General features: G+C 45.4%; 1 protein-coding gene across 4 annotated transcripts in view; it reads right to left on the reverse strand.

Moving 5' to 3' along the window:
• Positions 1 to 5,994, reverse strand: part of Jcad (junctional cadherin 5 associated) — a 37,867-nt gene extending 31,873 nt beyond the window's left edge. For 2 of the 4 annotated variants that reach the window (XM_057787635.1, XM_057787632.1), the window contains exon 1: positions 5,897 to 5,972. The gene's annotated coding sequence lies outside the window, so the exon portion shown is untranslated. Of the gene's footprint in view, positions 1 to 5,005; positions 5,075 to 5,896 lie in introns of all 4 variants that reach the window. The other 2 variants (XM_057787634.1, XM_057787633.1) reach the window with 2 other exon arrangements.
• Positions 5,995 to 17,652: the final 11,658 nt, after the last annotated feature.

Genomic DNA, 17,652 nt, shown 5'->3' on the forward strand with positions numbered 1-17,652 from the left:
AATGACTGAATTATAAAATCGGAAGCCAGTGTTAACAATGCCCTTGCATTAGGATGGAGCTATGCTTCCCATTCCCCACTGTCACTGAGCATGCAGTGGGGTGTGGGTAAAATGAGAGAGAGAGAGAGAGAGAGAGAGAGAGAGAGAGAGAGAGAGAGACTGCATGCCAGTGTGTGAGCTGTGTATCAGAGCGTATGTGTGTGAGACAGAGTCTGTATAAGAGAGACTGTGTCTGTGTTTAAGAGTTGCTTTTCTGTGTTTGACATGTATGCGTTTGGTTTGTTAGAGAGAGTTGTATGTGTATGAGTTGGGTGTTTTGCCTGTGTGAGTTGTGTTTGAGTTGTATGTATACGTGTGAGATGCGTGTGTGTCCAGATGGAGCCTGAAAAGCAGAGCTTTTTGATCCCTAGCAGAGCACACTGGACAAACAAGCTCATGTACTGAGGTTCTTCACAGCTTGGGAAAGCTCGACCCCCCTCGAGCCTGTCTCTCATATGATGAACATTACATTATTTCCTAGTCAGCTGACCACAGAAAAGTAGGGGGAAAAAAAGAGTAGCTAAATAGGTCATATGCAGCTAAAATCTCTGACCTTGGCCTCATTAGCACCCATGCAGAGGCCACCCAAGAGAACAGAGGCAACGGCCACACAGTGAACAGAACATTGTTTCTACAACCAGCAATTCTTTATTCCAAATAGCACACTTGTTCCAGCCCTTATTCCTCAAGGTCTGTGTTTAGCAGTGGGTATGAAGGACACTGGAGAATATAGACACAAACCCACGTGCTCACACCCTCCACAGTGATATTATTTCAAGTATACCAAGTCCCATCACTTGGAGTAGAGTGGTAAACAGATGCCATTTAATTGTTATCAATTTCTTCTCCCTTCTCATTTGTAAAAATAACATTTTTATTTTCATATTTGTAGTCATAAATCTTCCCAAGATAGTAAGGGGAGTGAAATATCAATAAGCTCATTGCCAAAACAAAAACCTTTCTTTTAAAAGTTTGCTTAGAACTTGACCTGAACATGAACATGAAGAGACAAATACCCAAATACAAATCTGAAAGAAATTCACTCATCTAAAATCAAAGAAACCAAACTAAATTGCTAAAGATATAAAAATTAAACCAAATTGTGACCATTCACACCCCAGATTAGCAAAATTTAAAAGTGCATAGTTTTATTTAGGTGTATGTGCATTTAGAGCACCAGAAGGGGGTGTCAAGTAGTTGCAAGTCACCTGTTAGGGTGCAGGGGACTGACCTCAACTCTGGGTTCTCCGCAAGAGCAAGACAGTCTCCAGACCACTGAGCCATCTCTCTAGCACCAAACATCTGTGAAAGGATATTTGCTGCTGCTGAGGGCACAGTAATCTGTGTGTTTTGAGTGTGTAGGAGGGGTGTGTACAAATGGATAGTTCCTTTCTCAACAGTGCTTAGGAGCCCCACCGGATGCTACCTGCCTTTAATCACAGCAGTGCGAGGCTGAGCCAAGAGGTTTGACAAGTCAACTTGGACCACACAGCTAGATTCTACCCAGGAAAGCAAAACAAACAAATGATGAGATAATAAGTAGTGAGAGCTCTGAAATTCTATGGACTGATAGTTTCACTTCTTGGGACCCATCCTAATGACATAAGCAGAGGCCCATACATAGAAATTCAATGCTATTTATATAGTTTTACTCATGATAACATGTTGAATTAGATGCTTGTTTGATGGGACATTAAGTACATTGGAGGTTGAAGTTTGCACAAACAAACATGAATAAAATTGTATTTCCAGTTTTTGAGGCACAGAGAAATGTCACCTCTGACATGGGTGTGGAGAACTGAACTTGGATCATCGGCATGAACAGTAAGTATTCTTAACTACAGAGCCATCTCCCCAGCCCAATACACTACTTTATCATTAATCAGCACTCGTGAGCAGTCATCACACTCATTACATTGTAACTTAAATTTTATCAGTATAAGCTATTAGTTTAATATATTGTCAACAAGTAATAATGGAATTTCTAAGGCAGCTTACCCCTGACAGAGCTTTAGTAACCTGGTAAGTGAATGGTTGTTTGTCTTTCTAATAATCTTTGGTTTGGATTCTAGTTTAAACCCTTTTTCAAGCAAAGGCTGTCTTAGGTAGGATTGTGCAGGTAGGCACCTTTGAAAACACAGTTCCTGTCAGGAAGAATCAATGGCCATCAAAGGAATGTTGTAGGAGGAAATAAAGGACTGGTAAATGACATGAGGCTCTGGTCCCACCTGCCAAAGGCTCCTGACCTGCTCCTGAAGCCTCAGTCATATGCTCTGATGATGGGATCCATTGTAACGGTTCCTTAGACGATGCTCCTCTCTAACGATCCCCCAAACTCCACAGCTGTAGCCACTGACATTCTACGTTCCAGGTGTCACTGGTCCCTTAAACTACTGGCAGCTCAGTGCAAGTATTTGCTGCACTGACAACATCTAGGTCTAATGTTATAATTAATAGATAACAACGTGCCTTCTTTAAATAAGGGGTAAACAGCCAAGCCAGAAAACAAGCCAGAATGGCGTATGTTGTTAATGGTGTGCGCATGTGTAGAGCTTTCTCCCCAGTGGAAGAACTGTGTGTTTTATCACGAACAATGGGCTGTCATTTCCCTCTCTAATCTTAATTATTAAATAAATAACTGCACAGCTCCAGTTTAAGTCCTGAGACAAGAAGTTCTCACGAACTTTTCCCCATGTTGTTCCACTTGTGGAAGCCATGGAGAGGATATGCAAGCTGTGAAGCGACGCTTTGGTAAGACAAGCATCACTGACCTGACTTTTCTTCAGGTAACAAGGGCAACAAAACAGACGGGAAACCAGGCTAAAAGAACAAGCGGTCTTGGCACACTGGTAATGGTGGGTAAGAGAGTGGTGGGGGACACAGTGTCAGATGCCATGTGCTTCAGGGTTTAAACAAGCATTACCTCTCCTAACCCCATTTCCTTTATCTCCACTAGGGTCGGGGGACACACACACCTCCAAATTCTGTGTCACACGATCAGAACTTTGGTTACTCCACTGCATTTTTATGAGACTCTAAGTACCTCATTGACATTTCTGTATGATTACAAGTTATTAAGAAAAGATAAAAACCAAGTAAGATTTTTCTTTTTAATATTCTGTTTGAGGGGGAATGTAAAATCTGCAATAGTTTGAAACTTTCTAATTTTATCCCATTAACATAAGCCAACTGTCCCAGGAGAAGCTTCTGTTAAACTTATTGTTATTATTATTACTTTTTTAAAATTTAAAATACCTTTAGAATAAAAAGTCAACATATTATAAAAATGTGAAGGCTCAAATTATTTCATGTAACTTTTACTTACTAATTATAAAAGTCATGAAGTTATTTCAAAAGTAAACATTACAAAATTAAGTGATTTGGTAAAAGAAAGAAAAGGTTCCTGGTGACCTCGCCGTGACAATGGAGCAGCTAATGCCCCACCTCCCCCAGAATACGCTCGCTTCCATTCTTCTTGACTTCTTCAGCCAGCGAGTACCTTAGTGCCTGCTCACAGCGGTGTGACCGCGCACAAGAGCCAAGCTTCGTCAGTTATACTATACAGGCAGTGCCAACCACAGCCAAAGACTCCCAAGAAAGTGGTCTGACAATAAATCTTTGTGTATCTAAATCACATCCTCTAAAAGTCGTCAGGAAATATAGTTATAGAAAGTAAAGGTAATAAATACATTTTAAGTAAGATCCTCCAAACGCAAATTAATAAAGAAGGGGTGGGGGCTGTGTTTAAAGTATGTAGTAGAGTCAGAAGGTGGGTCTTCCTTTCCCTGGCCTCTGGCTTTAAGAAACTAGTATCTCCCAGCATTCATCACGCTAGCCAGGCTCTGGAAGCCAAGGCTCCACTAGGAAGATAACCCTTCCCACCCAAGAGGTGAAAACTAACATCTGTTACAACCAAGAGATTTGGCCACAGTCTGGGGGAGAGGGGGGCTTCAGAGATAAAGTCTTGGCTTATCAAGTAAAACCCACACAGAACAATCGTTTCAGCCCAGCACTATGTTCTGAGCTCTCCAGATTAATATCCGTCAAGTCTTGCCAAGCTCATTAACGCAGAGACTGGCCTCCGACCATGCTCCCTGTCTCCCAGCAAGGACAGGGAACCTGCAGGAGCCACTAACTCCCGGGCTTTGGTGCTAACAGTAAAGACGGGGTTTATTTTTAAATTGCATGCCACAAAGCAGATTTCTAGTATCTTTTCAGATTTGCTATTTTTTAAAACTGAAAAATTGACCCATTATCTTTTTTCTTTGCATATCTCCAAAGGCTAATTAACCTCTCCTAGTGAGGGAACAACATCCAGCAGGCCTCTGGAAGCCATGACCTCTCAGATGAGTTACCAGATAACTCGGATGAGCCTGTCAAGCCCTCCAGAGCTTGGGGCTGCTCAGGCATGGCCCATGTTCCAAGAGGTTGGAAAAACAAACTTTCCTCTCCCCACAACTGAGTTCCCTCACAACCTTATCTCCCTAAGTCCCTAGCACCCTCTGGACCCTCACCTACCAGTCCGGGCAGCAGAGGGTTTGCAGCAGGAAGGTCCCACAGATTAAAGGCCTCTGTTCAACAAATATTTGCTTGCCCACTGCAGTAGGAGTGAAAGTTTGCCCCATGATGGTCTGCCCAGCATAAGTGGGAGAGAAATTTGCCCAAGCGATGAGGAAGATTAGACATACTATCAAGGTATGTCCAAAGATACAGAACATTGTGAAAAAACCAAAGAAAAATTTCAAACTCCCAATTTTACAGAAAAAGTCCAACACAACTCCCATGAAAAGAAACCTTCACAAGACTCCCAAAGTCCTTTCTGTAGGTGTTCCTGTTATATTAGATGGCCTCGGTTCACCTGACAAAAGACTGGTTCCCTGAGTTTTAGTTACTTGGGCTGAATATACTCCTATCTTTTCTATCCTCTATGCAAAGCCTTTCAGGATGCCAGAATCCCACTACTCACCTCCCTCTCAGGGCTCCTCCCATCTTCTAAAGCTCACTCCCAATCCCTAGATATCTTTCCTTTCCGAGTCTGAAAAGACAAAATTCCAAAGAAAGAAAACACGAAATCTGTAGGAGAAACAGATTAACTGTCCCGGACAGGAAAAGCCTGGAAGTTGTGTGGTCCAGCCAGAGCCAGCCACGCAGACTTGGGCAGAGAGACCACAGCGGAGTACAGATGAGACCCGGCTGGGGCACAGCCAGGCTGAGCTGGCTGAAGTTCTCGCTAGATATTTTCCTCCCTAAGAAGAACCCGAAGCTCTCAGCCTCTTCGGCCAGAGACCGGAGGCGGGAGTGGGGGGGATGCGTGGAGGCCGGAGTCCCGGGTCACCGGCTGTGGGGAGGGGGCACGGGGGGGGGGGACGAGGAGTCTGTGGCTGGCTGGTCTGGGTGTGGGGACGCTGGCGGCTCAGTCCCGTTGAGCCGCTTAGCGGACTGCCAGCCACTCCCCGGCGGGTGGCGGGGCCGGGCGGGGACCCGAGCGGGCGCGGCCACTCCCGATGTCCCACCGCCGGTCCCGCGGGCCAGGGCGTCGTGGGAACCGGGGCTGTCAGTCCTGGGATGGAGGGTCCGCCAGATCGCGGCACGGGACGAGAAAGAGGCCCACGCGAGACCCGCGCCCCACGAGAGCCAACGCCACCCTGGCCTCCTCCCCGCGCCGGGCACCTGAACGGGGACCTCAGTCCGCGGGACGTGGGGCCGGGCTGCCACCCGCGGCGCGGGCGTCCCTTCACGCCAAGGCAAGGACCCAACAATGTCCGGGCTAGAGAAGTTGGGGGCGCGCGCGGGAGGCTGAGGTGGGGCCCGTGGGACGCCAGGGGAGTGAGCCGAACGCACAGCTGCCAGGACTTACCGAGCGGTCTCCGCACACTGTCCCGCGCCGCAGCCGCTGCCGCTTCGGCCGGCCGGGGACCAGCACGAGCCGCCCCGCCTGCTACTACCCGGCGGAGCATGCTCGGAGCACAGCCGCACGCCCCGCCCGCCGCCCCACATCGCTCCGCCCACCGCCCAGCATCGCTCCGCCCACCGCCCGACCCGGCTAGGTCCTCTGGGAGAACAGGCTTAGGGAGAAGGCTGAACCTGGACCCAGGCTGCGTGAGCTTCAGAGACAGAGTTGGAGAACAGAGCAGCCTGCACACGGCTGCCCATTCTTACCCCTCGTATTTGGACCATGTCAACCCTAGGAAAATGTACACACACACACACACGATGGTGGAAAGCAGTGATAAGATAGCAGACTAGTCTTTTACAGACTAGGAGCTGTGGAGATCCACTGTTCCATCCTCTCCTGGGGGAGGTGAGGAGGGCAAGGATGGGGGTAGCATGTGTAGGGAAGGATTTGCCACGTGCAGGGTGTGGACATAGAAGTCAGACCCCACTGAACACTCCTGACACCAACCTGGCCCCCCTTTTCACTCTTGCAACAGCAGGACGGAGAGCTCAAACTGCTGTACAGACTTGCTGAAGTTCAGGCTCTGGAGGGCACAAAGAGGACATAAAATGGTAAACTTTGCCGAGGAGTTGGAAAGAGTTCAGGAACATTGGCTAACCCAGAGACACCAAGGCAAAGGACCACTGTGTTGACACGTCTGTCTAAAGCCATCATACAGGGACGAGTTTCTTCCGTGGTATATGCCACTGCCAACTCATTGAACAAATAAACTTTTGTTGTGGGACACTGCATTAGTCAGGGTTCTGTAAAGGTACCTGATAAACCTCTAAAGGAATCTAAAAAGTTCCATAAATATATACTTGGTTTCTTTCATGCTGTGACCCAAGTAGTCCAACAATGACTGTCTCCTGACTGAAAGGTTCTGGTAAAGACTGGATGTCTCAGCACCCCCACTGTGATGACGGACTTCCAGGGAGGTCCTCACCAGCTTCAAATTTCTGGTCTGCACTGGAATCCTGAAGTGGGTTCTAACACCAGCGAAGAAATAGATCAAGAACAGAACAGAGAACTGTCCAGTGAGAGGGAGGGCAAGCATGCGAAGAGCAGGACCCTCCTTCCTCCGTGGCCTTTATTCTGCCTGCTACCAGAAGCTGTGTCCAGATTCAGGGTGGGCCTTCTGACCGCTAGTGATCCAATCAAGAAGAATCCCTCACAGGTGTGCCAGCTGCTTGAGGTTTAGTTAATTCCACATATAGTCAAGTTGACAACCAAGATTAGCCTTTGAAGATACCCATAAGTACCTCTTTTCTAAGATGCAATCACATAGATTCTATTTCCATAGACTCCATGTATCTGTGTCCTTGTATGCCTACCCACAGGCAGCCAAACATTCCTGCAATCAGCTTTTGAACTGAGACTAAAATGTGTCTGCCCACAGAACAAAGTCATGTTGTGGAGTTTCTGGATCAATCCCACCAAAGTTTCATAATGAAACTAGGGTGCCATACAGCTTCAGCAGAGATACTAAGAAGCTGGACAAAAAGAGAAGAAATAATAATGTTTTAGCAAAAAAAAAAAATAGGCAAGACAGAATTAATCAGGAAAACGATACTGAAATTCTTCCATTCAAAAGAAGGCAATTTCGAGAATTTTTCTGTTTCCTTGACCCTCCTCGACCCCTGTCTAAGTGTTGGGTCTCCCCTTTGTTCGGGATTGGTGTAGCATGCACCCCGCTCCAGGGCATTTTAGCAATATCTAAGGCTAGGTTTCACACAGGAAACAAAGGCAGACTGCTGGGGAAGGAGACAGTAGCAGCACGGGTAGGGGTTGGAGCTACAGGAGAGGGTGAGGAACAGAGGTGGGGAGATTTTGAAGATCTGAGGACTGGAAAGTAAGGTTCAAATGAACAGATGAACATGATCACCTGGACAACAGGTGTAAGAAGACAGGTGAAGGTGAAAGGTAGTGGGAAAGTCAGACACTTGTCACCAATGTGCAGACACGTGAAAACAGACAAACATCAGTAAGGATCTACAGGCTGTACCCCAGCACCCAGGAGGCTGAGACAGGAGGATGACAAGTTAATGTCACTCTGCTACAAAACAAGATCCTGTTACAAAGATAAATAAACACATAAATACAGAATAAGTAAAATGTAAACAGTCTGTGAAAACATTTATAAAATAAGCATATATGCATGCAGTCTACTTGATATGTACATTTATACACATACACATGTTTATAATTATGGTTTCATATTAGAGAACATTTCTTCATAAGGCAGGCCATGGCAATACAGAAAATACCTGTATATATTTTAATTTGACCATAGAGGAATAGCATGTCTTCTCCAATCTCCCAGGCTCACCTTCGCCATGCGCTCTCCAGAAATCTTCAGTTCTTTTCCTCTCATCCACTGATGTTGAAGGGTTAAATTGTGGGGGAAATACCCATTGGTTATGTATTGTAAAATATACAGTATGGTGGAAAACAACTTTCGTCACAATAATGTTAGGAACATAAGCTGGAGAGGACATGCCGGGTCCCAGCCCGGATGCACAGTGTCCCACCTTCCTCTGAGTTCTGGACAAGAGATCTCACAGACTCAGGAAGGAACTTAGATTATTGAGTCATGGGGCAGATGTGCAAATGACTAGGGAAAGAATACTTAAGAGTCTGCTTAAAGAAATTAAAATAAAAAAGACGAAGCCCTGGCTTCTTTAACTTGATGCCTTTTCAAGGCTCCAGAGCAACCCGTGTGCACCCTTCCTTCAGCCCCGTCTCTGATGACCACGAAGCATCCTTTGGTTAATTTAGATAGTCTCTGATTTTTTTCACCTTTAGTCTGTAAAACGTTCCCATTTGTCATCTTTGTTTAAAAAATGAATGTTCTTGATAAAAGCTTGATTCCTGCTTGTTGACTTGTTGTGGAAAGGCAACGGTGGCTATGTACAGAAAAGAAAGGGCGTTGGGTCAACAGGGCCATAATGCTTGATTAGGTATTGATACGTGTCCCAGCCATTCAGACGCTGGACTCCCTCATTAGTTTGTCAAAAACTAGACATCAGTTTTCCTGAAGTGTTCTAGAGTCCAGGAGCCACGGAAAGAGTTTGGCTAGTAGCTTCCTAGCTTTATTAAAAAACGACGTGATCAGAGTACTCATTGTGTGTGTGAGTTTCTGAAATCTGCCCTCCAAATGTCCAGACCATTCCTGAACAAACTTTGAGAGACAAGGACCAGATCAAGCACAAAAACTGGAAATACCTAGAGTGTAGAGTACCTAGGTTCAATGTGCAGAGCCAGAAAAAAAAAATGTACTGGAAATTGAAAAGTTTCTGCAACCTGATAAACCTCTCCACCGATGCAATAATCCGAATTAGATCAAATCAAACAGTTTAGAAAAGGCCCAGGTTTAATGGATACCAATGCTCCCGGGTGACTTTCCAGTCCCCCCCACCCACAGAGGAGCCAGGGAAGAAGACTGGAAAACTATGTGATTATTCTCTGGGGTGCAGCTTAAATACCCGGTGGGAGTGGTCTTAAGTGTCTCTGGTGAGGGGTCATTGTTTGGTGGGCTTGGGGGGGGGGTGGAGTCTGAACTGAGGCAACTCCCAGGGGAGGAGACTCGGGATGGAACTTCCACCTGAACATTCCAGACTCTTTGGATGTATGGATGCGAGGTGCTGGGGTGACACTTCCAACCAATTAGAAATAACCTGTGCTGAGAGTGTAGAATGATTGGCATTTAACACACACTGGGAATGCAGTAGCCATTGGCATCACTGTGTGAACAAGCAGAGTCTACAGCACTGTCTTCCATGTTGGCTTAGACTTAACACTGAAACATATTTCACAAACGTTGGGACTAAGGAAAGGTAAACACTTAAAAAAATCAGCATGGTTACCGCAGGAGGGGAAAAGCCATTTTTAATTTTTAATTATTGGTTATCTATGTGTCAGATTTATCCCATGTCGGGCTACATGGGAGAACAGCTACTCTCCATCTCCCAGACTGTGTCAGCTCTCACCACGGCAGAGCTGCTGTTCACTGGTGGTGGGGGCCACAGTCCAAGCACCCCTGGCCTGCATTTAGTCATGCCTTGGCAGACTCTTAAGGAAAACTCCTGAGTGCTGGTCTCTCCTGGGAATGGTTGGGTCTGGCTGGTGTCTCCCTAGGACAGAGAGATGCCAGGGTAGATTTTAGCAGACCGAGGTATGACCAACAGTAGAGGGGAACCTCAGGCTCCCTCTTTCCTTTCTAACACCAGTCAATCAAGAATCAATCAAAATTAGTTCAGAACTTTTTAACTCCACATGACTTTATTTTTGAAATGGGAAATATGTAGGAGTCTGCAAGATGACTCAGTAGGTGAGGTTCCTGCTGTCAATCTTGACAACCTGGTTCTGATCCTAGAACTCCAATGGTGGAAGGAGTGAACCGACTTCAGTAAGTTGCCCTCTCATCTCAATTTGTACACTATGGCATGCACGTGCATGCGCACACACACACAACCAGGTAAACAAATCTAAATAAAATTAAAACAGGAATTATGTGACAACTGAAGGGGTGGTGGTGCAGAGGCAAAATACCTACTTAGTATTCTTGTGGCCCCAGTACTGCAAACAAACAAAAATAAGCTGTTTACCAAATATTATAGTAAGAATGCCCCAGGGCTGGGAACGCTGTTCTGCTCACAGAGAACTTACCCCCGATTCCATCTCCAGCCCTGCGTGCAACTTGTAATCCTGGATGTGGAGATTGGACGATTAGAAGTTCAAGGTTATCCCAGGGCTAGTTTTTGCTACATACTGAATTTGAGGCCATCCTGGGCTGCATGAGGCTCCATGTCAAAAATAAAATAAAGTAAAAGCTTCTGTTAATAAGAGAATATGAGGCGTATTTTGTTAAATCTGTGACATAAAGCGAGACAAAATTACATTAAGGTGGAGAGAGGCAGGAGGAATTACTTTTCTGTAGACATAATTAAGGAGACCCACAAGAGCCTGGAATAAAAGGTAACAACTATTTATTAATTTGGGGGATAAACTCACAATAAGGGTAGAGAGCTGTGGTCCTCTGTGGCTGCTAGAAACAGCAAAGAGAGCTCTGACCACCAACCAAGCGAGTACATGCTTTCTGTCTACATTTATAACACCTCAGGCCACGCCCTAATAGGCTGGTATCCAAAAGGCTATTGGCTGAATGAATTCCTGCAACACTTTTCTTTCAGTCTTTCTCATTGGCCAGACTCTTTCTTTCCATATTCATGAGGGTAGAATGCTTATGGAGTTGTTTGATTTTGAAGTAATCATTCTATTTGTGTTGGAAAGGAGATAATCTTTCAGAAGAAACGTTTATCCCATTACTTACCTTCCCCTCAAAACCTTCTACGGCATTTTATTGGAGCTGTGTATGAGCCAGCTTTCTTTCCACCACTGTTACGAAACCACCCACGACAATCACCTTATACACAAGGAAGTTTTTCTCTGCTGTGGTTTCAACTCATTATCCACTGGTTCCATTGCTTCTTAACCCTTAGTAACATAGAATATCGTGAAGACTGGTGCACCCTGAAGCAAGCCTAACCTCTTCATGGTTACTAGAGGTCAAAAGAGAGAGGAGGGGTCAGGCCTAAATATCCCCCACAAAGTCCTGCTCTTAATGACTGTGGTGGTTGGAAAGAAAATGGCCCCCATCGGGAGTTGTGCTATTAGGAGGTGTGGCCTTGTTGGAGGAAGTGTGTCACTGTGGGAGTGGACTTTGAGATCTTCTTTGCCCAAGCTAAGCTCCGTGTGGTATAGAGTTGCTTCTGCTGCCTGTGGATCAAGATATAGAACTCTCAGCTTTTTCTCCACTCTCATGTCTGCCTGCATGCTGCCATAAAGATAGTGGACTAAACCTCCGAAACTGTAAGCCAACCCCAACTAATTGTTTTCCTTTATAAGAGTTGCCATAGTCATGGTGTCTCTTCACAGCAATAGAAACTCTTACTAAGACAATACCCCAACTTTTTTTTTTCTCCCAGGCCTTACCTGCAAAAGGTTTTACCTTGTCCCAACAGCACAATTGGCTGGTGGCCAATTCTTTAACACATGAGCCTTTGGGGCATATTTAAGGTCCAAGCTTAACAAGCCACTAGCATTTCAGGATAACCACTTTTGATTTTCCTTTTTTTATTTCTTTCCCATTTTTTTGTGTAAATGCATATGTGTGGCCACATATGTGATGGTGCATGTTCACATGTGTACATGTTTGCATATGGAGACCTGAGTGTGCTGGTTGGTTTTTGTCAACTTGACACAAACTTAGACATATCTGGGAAGAGTAACCTCAACTGAGAAAAATGCCTCCATCAGACTGCCTATAGGCAAGTCTGTAGGGCATTTTATTGATTAATGATTGATGTGGGAGGGCCCAGCCCACCGCAGGTGGTGCCATGCCTAGATAGGTGGCCCTGGTGGTTTAAGACAACAAGCTGGGTAAGCCAGCAAGCAGTGCTCCTCCATGGCCTCTACTTAGCTCCTGCCTGCTGTGCCCTGCCTTGAGTCACTGCTCTGGCTTCCCTCTGTGATGGTCTATAAAGCACGTGCCCCAATGAGCGCCTTCTATCCAAGTTGCTTTGGGTTGTGATTTTATTACGGCAATTGACTGAGGTTGAAGTTGGAAGTCATTCCTGATGACTCTTCCATCAAGTCTCTCGATTGAATCCCGAGCTTACCTTTTAGCTAGTTTTACTAGCCGGCTTGCTCTGGGGAGTCCCTGTCTGGGTTGTCAGAATTACAAGTGAGCTGCCATGCCCACTGGACCCTTCTGTGCGTTTCTGGAGAGCTACACTCCAGCCCTTGGGCTTTTCTTGGAAGCATTTTTTTTGTTTTGTTTTGTTTTTTTGTTTTTCGAGACAGGGTTTCTCTGTAGCTTTGGTGCCCGTCCCGGAACTAGCTCTTGTAGACCAGGCTGGCCTCGAACTCCCAGAGATCCGCCTGCCTCTGCCTCCCGAGTGCTGGGATTAAAGGCGTGCGCTACCACCGCCCGGCTCTTGGAAGCATTTTAACCTAGTCCCAGATTTTCTTAATTGTCATAAATGCTTGACTCAGCTGTTAAAATCTGGGTTCCCCGAAGAAAGGAAAGTTCTTTAAATCCTCTGTGCTTGTGTTTGGGTCTGATTCTATTTGGTAGTCATTAGTCACAGATCAAAACAAAAGCACAAAGTCGGTTATATCTGCCTGTGGTTGACCGGTACCCAAACTCCGAGCCACGTCTTGTTCTGACCTGTACACCCTTCCTGGCCAAGGATTTCCCTGCAGTAAATCAAGCTAGTCAGGTGTCAGACAGCTCAGGGTAACTAAGTCAGTTACAAATCTCTCTGAAATGGAGCTGACTAGCCATCAGGGAGTCATGCCCTGCCTGGCTAGGCATTTTAGGAGGAAGCCCCAATAAAGGTTGATGATGAGGTCATCCCCCAGAACTCTACCTTCTAACTGATCTAGAGTTTCCCCCATGGCCCTGCATGACTCACTCTGCCTGTCACCTAAATCCTTTCTTTCTGTGAAATTAACCTTTTGGTATCAACATCAGTCACCTTCATAATATACTACCCGGGGCTGGAAGTGTAAGAATACATGATTGCTGTGTGAGGCCCTGGATTCAATCTCCAGTATAAAGCCATGGGGAAACAACCAAGATAAGCAGGTAAATAAAAAACAATAACAAACGTTCTTAAGGTATTACCTAGCCACCAACCAGGTTACTTAAGCAAAAGCCCCAAATAACCAGCACTTTCAGAAATGTTTAGATTTTGACTTCTTTGTCCACTCACTTTAAATCTTTGGTAGTGGTGGCAGAGGCTGGTGAGGAGCTAGAGAGATAGCTCAGTGGTTAAGCACATCTACTGCTCTTTCAGTTCAATTCCCAGCACACACATCAAAGGGCTCACAACCACCTGTAACTCCAGCTCCCAGGGCATTTGCACCCCTGAACTCTGTGGGAACCTGCAGTCATGTGCATGTACCCACACAAAGACATATGCATATAATTTAAAATAAATTTAAGCAAATCTGTGGGGTTGTGTTCTGCTTTAAGCCTGTCAAATGTCTTCTTAGCTTTTTGTGAGCCTGGGTGCTCTGTACATCAAGCAGAACACATGTCAGTGTTCCGTTTAATATAACAACAATAAATCACATTTTCTAAAGAAAATACTGCATGAATAAGAGATGATTAGCAATTTGTAGAAAGATAGCTGATACATATGGAATATGACTGGGCCAGAGTGAAAATTTAAATGAAAAGGTACTCTTGCTGTTGAATTAAAAGTAACAGTCTTTTCTAGCTGAAACCATATCTTTGAGTTCCTGCTAGCTGTGGCAATGTATCCTTTGCTATGTGCCCCTCCCTCTTCCTGACCACTGGCTGCATTCTTCCCAATCAGCAACTGATAAGCTCCTACTGGGTGCCTCCTCTCTGCACTCAACCTTCGTCTGGACAGAGATACCTGTAGCAACTTCCTGAAAGGATGCTTTGAGAGCAAGTCCCAGGTCTTGCTTTACCCTGACCAATGTGTGCATTCATTCTTTGGTCTATGAAGTTTTAGAGCCTTCCCTAAAGTTTTTGATGCCTGGAATGTGAATTTGGACTTTTGCTGAAACCACCAAATACCTAGAGTTTACCATAACTAATGAGCCACAGATGTGGTGTTAAACCCAGTGCCACCTCTCTTCGCTCGCTAGGCACCAGACTGTGAAGCCATCATAGGATGTGACCTTGGATGCAGCACAGCCAAACAGATACCTTTTCTGTGGGTAGTCCCGCTTTATTTAGTCAGTTAGTTAAATTTAACTCATTTAAATTTGAGGTTATTATAAATTTTATATTTTAAAGATTTATCTATTATTTTAAAAAGCATGTGTGTTGGAGGTATAAGTGGCCCTGGGATAGATGAGGGTTTCAGAAGCCTTTGGGTTTTATATTTTAAAGGTTTACTCGAAGTATAATGAATTTCCTAGTTACTAATTCTTGCTGCTACTGTACAGCCTTGGGTTCCCTTTCCAGCAACAATAATAATAGTAGCAAAAATTAAAATCCAGATTTATTTTCCCTCCCTGAAAGTTTTTAATTTACATTTATTTGTTTACTGTGGGTGTGGGTATTGATGTGTGTGCCGTGGCACATACAAGTAGGTGAGAGGACAACCTGGGGAAGTCAGTTCTTCCTTCCACCAAATGGGTCCCCGGGATCAAAGCAAGTTTTCAAGGCTGTGCAGCAAGTACCTTTACCTGCTGAGCCATTTTGATGATCCAAGAGAGGTCAGCTCTTACATGTAACTTTAGACACTAAAATAAACACAACTAAAGGAATCCCACAAACACTAACTTTACTGCTTTGTGAAAACAAAATCTCTTTTTCATAAAGGCAGATAACCTGCCCCTGGTATTAAAAGTGCCTACCTTATCCAGCGTTTAAAAGAAATATCACGAAACATCTTTAACTTTGCAGTTAATGGCCACTGTTCCTCAATAAGACTTAAGCATTTAGCCTTCCCATTTTTCGGTAATGTGCTCCATCTTGTGTCCCTGCCACCACAGAAACTTTTGCCATAAGATTTGACACAAGCACACGTGCTCTGCAAATGTTCTCCAAAGCACAAGACCTCCCTTGATGTCCAGCCTGAGCATCCTAAAGGCACGAGACCCATGGCATCCTGACATTGCACGTTAAGCACTGAGAAATGTCCTGAGAAGGGCTCATTTTCCCTGTTGTCAGACACATCCGGGGACATCCCCTGCAGGAGAAGCATGCAGACTCTGGAGCCAGACATTTTGCTCTGGGTTGCAATGCTGGCATTTACTGTTGGTCTTTAGACAAATCAGTTTAGATGTTTGAGCCTCATTTTCCCTATGCAACAACAAACCACAGACATTACACAGAGTCCCTCAGTACAGAGCCGATATGCCCTAAATGTGGCCATCTTTATGTAGCACCTTCCCAGGGCTTAGGACAAAGAGTCAGAACAGTGAAGAATCTGACACGTCACAGCACAGTGCTGGAGGAAGAGAACTGCTGCTCTCCGGTGACTAAATGACACTTCTCAATGCTATTCTCTCATTTATAGGGAACCATGGGAAGAACAGACTTTGCTGTCTCTTCCCCCCTTCTCTCTAGCCCGATAAGGAATTGAACCCAAGACTTCATCCATGCCTAGTAATGTTCTACCCTAAAGCTACATCCCCAATCCTTCTTGTATCTCTTTATAGACTGCTAGGAAACATCATCTTCTTTATGAGGAAAAGGCCTTGGCATGTAGAAGAGGAAGGGTTGGGGTGTTCTGACCTCTGAAGTAAGTGTCCCTCGGTAATGCAGAGTTGATGCCATGGCTGCCAAGAAGAAACCCTTCTGTGTGAACTCCTCACGGGCTCAATTACCAGGTACCTCCATTCATCAGATTTTCATCCATAGCTGTGCTCTGAGCCCACACTGGGAGCCTACATTCATTATGAACAAAAATCCCCATATGAAGTAAAGCCAACACGTCGTGGGAAACACCATATACCAAATACAAGTTGGTGTCATCCTGTGTGGATCACGCTGTCAGTTTAGAGAGCAGCTCAGGAAGAACCTGGCATGAGAAGGAAGAAGAATGCATTGGAAATGAGAGTATTTGGTTGTGTTCGGTGAGGGTCTGTGTGTGAGAAGGAAGAAGCAAGCAGGGGCACAGGTGCTGCCACACTGCGAGCCTGATGTTCCTCCAGCTGCGGTTGCAGCAGTCTCAATACAACGCAACACTTTCCTCCAAACTCTGTCACCGCCTTTAGTCTCCTAACTAGGATGACAGTGGAGTTAGCCTGATGCTTCCTGGGCATGTGCGGTGCCTGATGATGCTTCCTGGGCATGCGCGGTGCCTGATGATGCTTCCTGGGCATGCGCGGTGCCTGATGATGCTTCCTGGGCATGCACCTTTCCACTTCTAACTTACAAATACGGTTCAACAGGGACTCTTTGAATATCTGGTACAAGCTAGACTTTGGATCTCTCAGGCCAGGTCCATGCATTGAAGAGTGGAGAGGTAGATGCTTGAGGAGGTGGGGCTCCCTGAAGAGTACAGAGGGGCTCCTGCCCTGTCTCTGTCATTTCTTTTTAGCCCTGGCTTATTGGATGAGCATTCTACTCTGCCACCGTTTCCCACCAAGATGTGCCATCTCACCATAGATCCAAAACCAAGAGGAAAAAAGAATGATGGACCAGAGTCTGGCAAACCATGAGCCAGGTGTGGTGGTACAATCCTTCAATCCCAGCACTCAGAGGTAGAGCGGTACCCGTGAGTTTGAGCCAGCCTGGTCTATATAGTGAGTTCCAGGACAACCAGAACTTAGTGAGCCAGGGAGACAATACAAACAATAAAAATAAATAAGACTATAAACCCAAATAAACCTTTTCTTTTTTTTACAACCAATTGTCTCAGATGTATCATTGTAATGACAAGAAGCTGACACTCACGCGTGTGAGTCCTTTCCTACCGGAGTGAGAGCCACAGCAGGTCTGCTCTGACAGCTTGCAGACAGTACCCAGCAAATTGCTGACTGCAGAAGCTCAGCTTCGTCTGTCAACACCCAAAGTTGTGGGTCGCCATACCCTGCTATGTTCAGGAGGGACTTCAATTTCCGGTGAGGAGTGTATACCTAACGGGGTTGTTAGGTTACCCCATCCCAAATTAACCATGACATTG

This window comes from Chionomys nivalis, chromosome 13, assembly GCF_950005125.1.
Source record: "Chionomys nivalis chromosome 13, mChiNiv1.1, whole genome shotgun sequence".
Classification (NCBI taxonomy): domain Eukaryota; kingdom Metazoa; phylum Chordata; class Mammalia; order Rodentia; family Cricetidae; genus Chionomys; species Chionomys nivalis.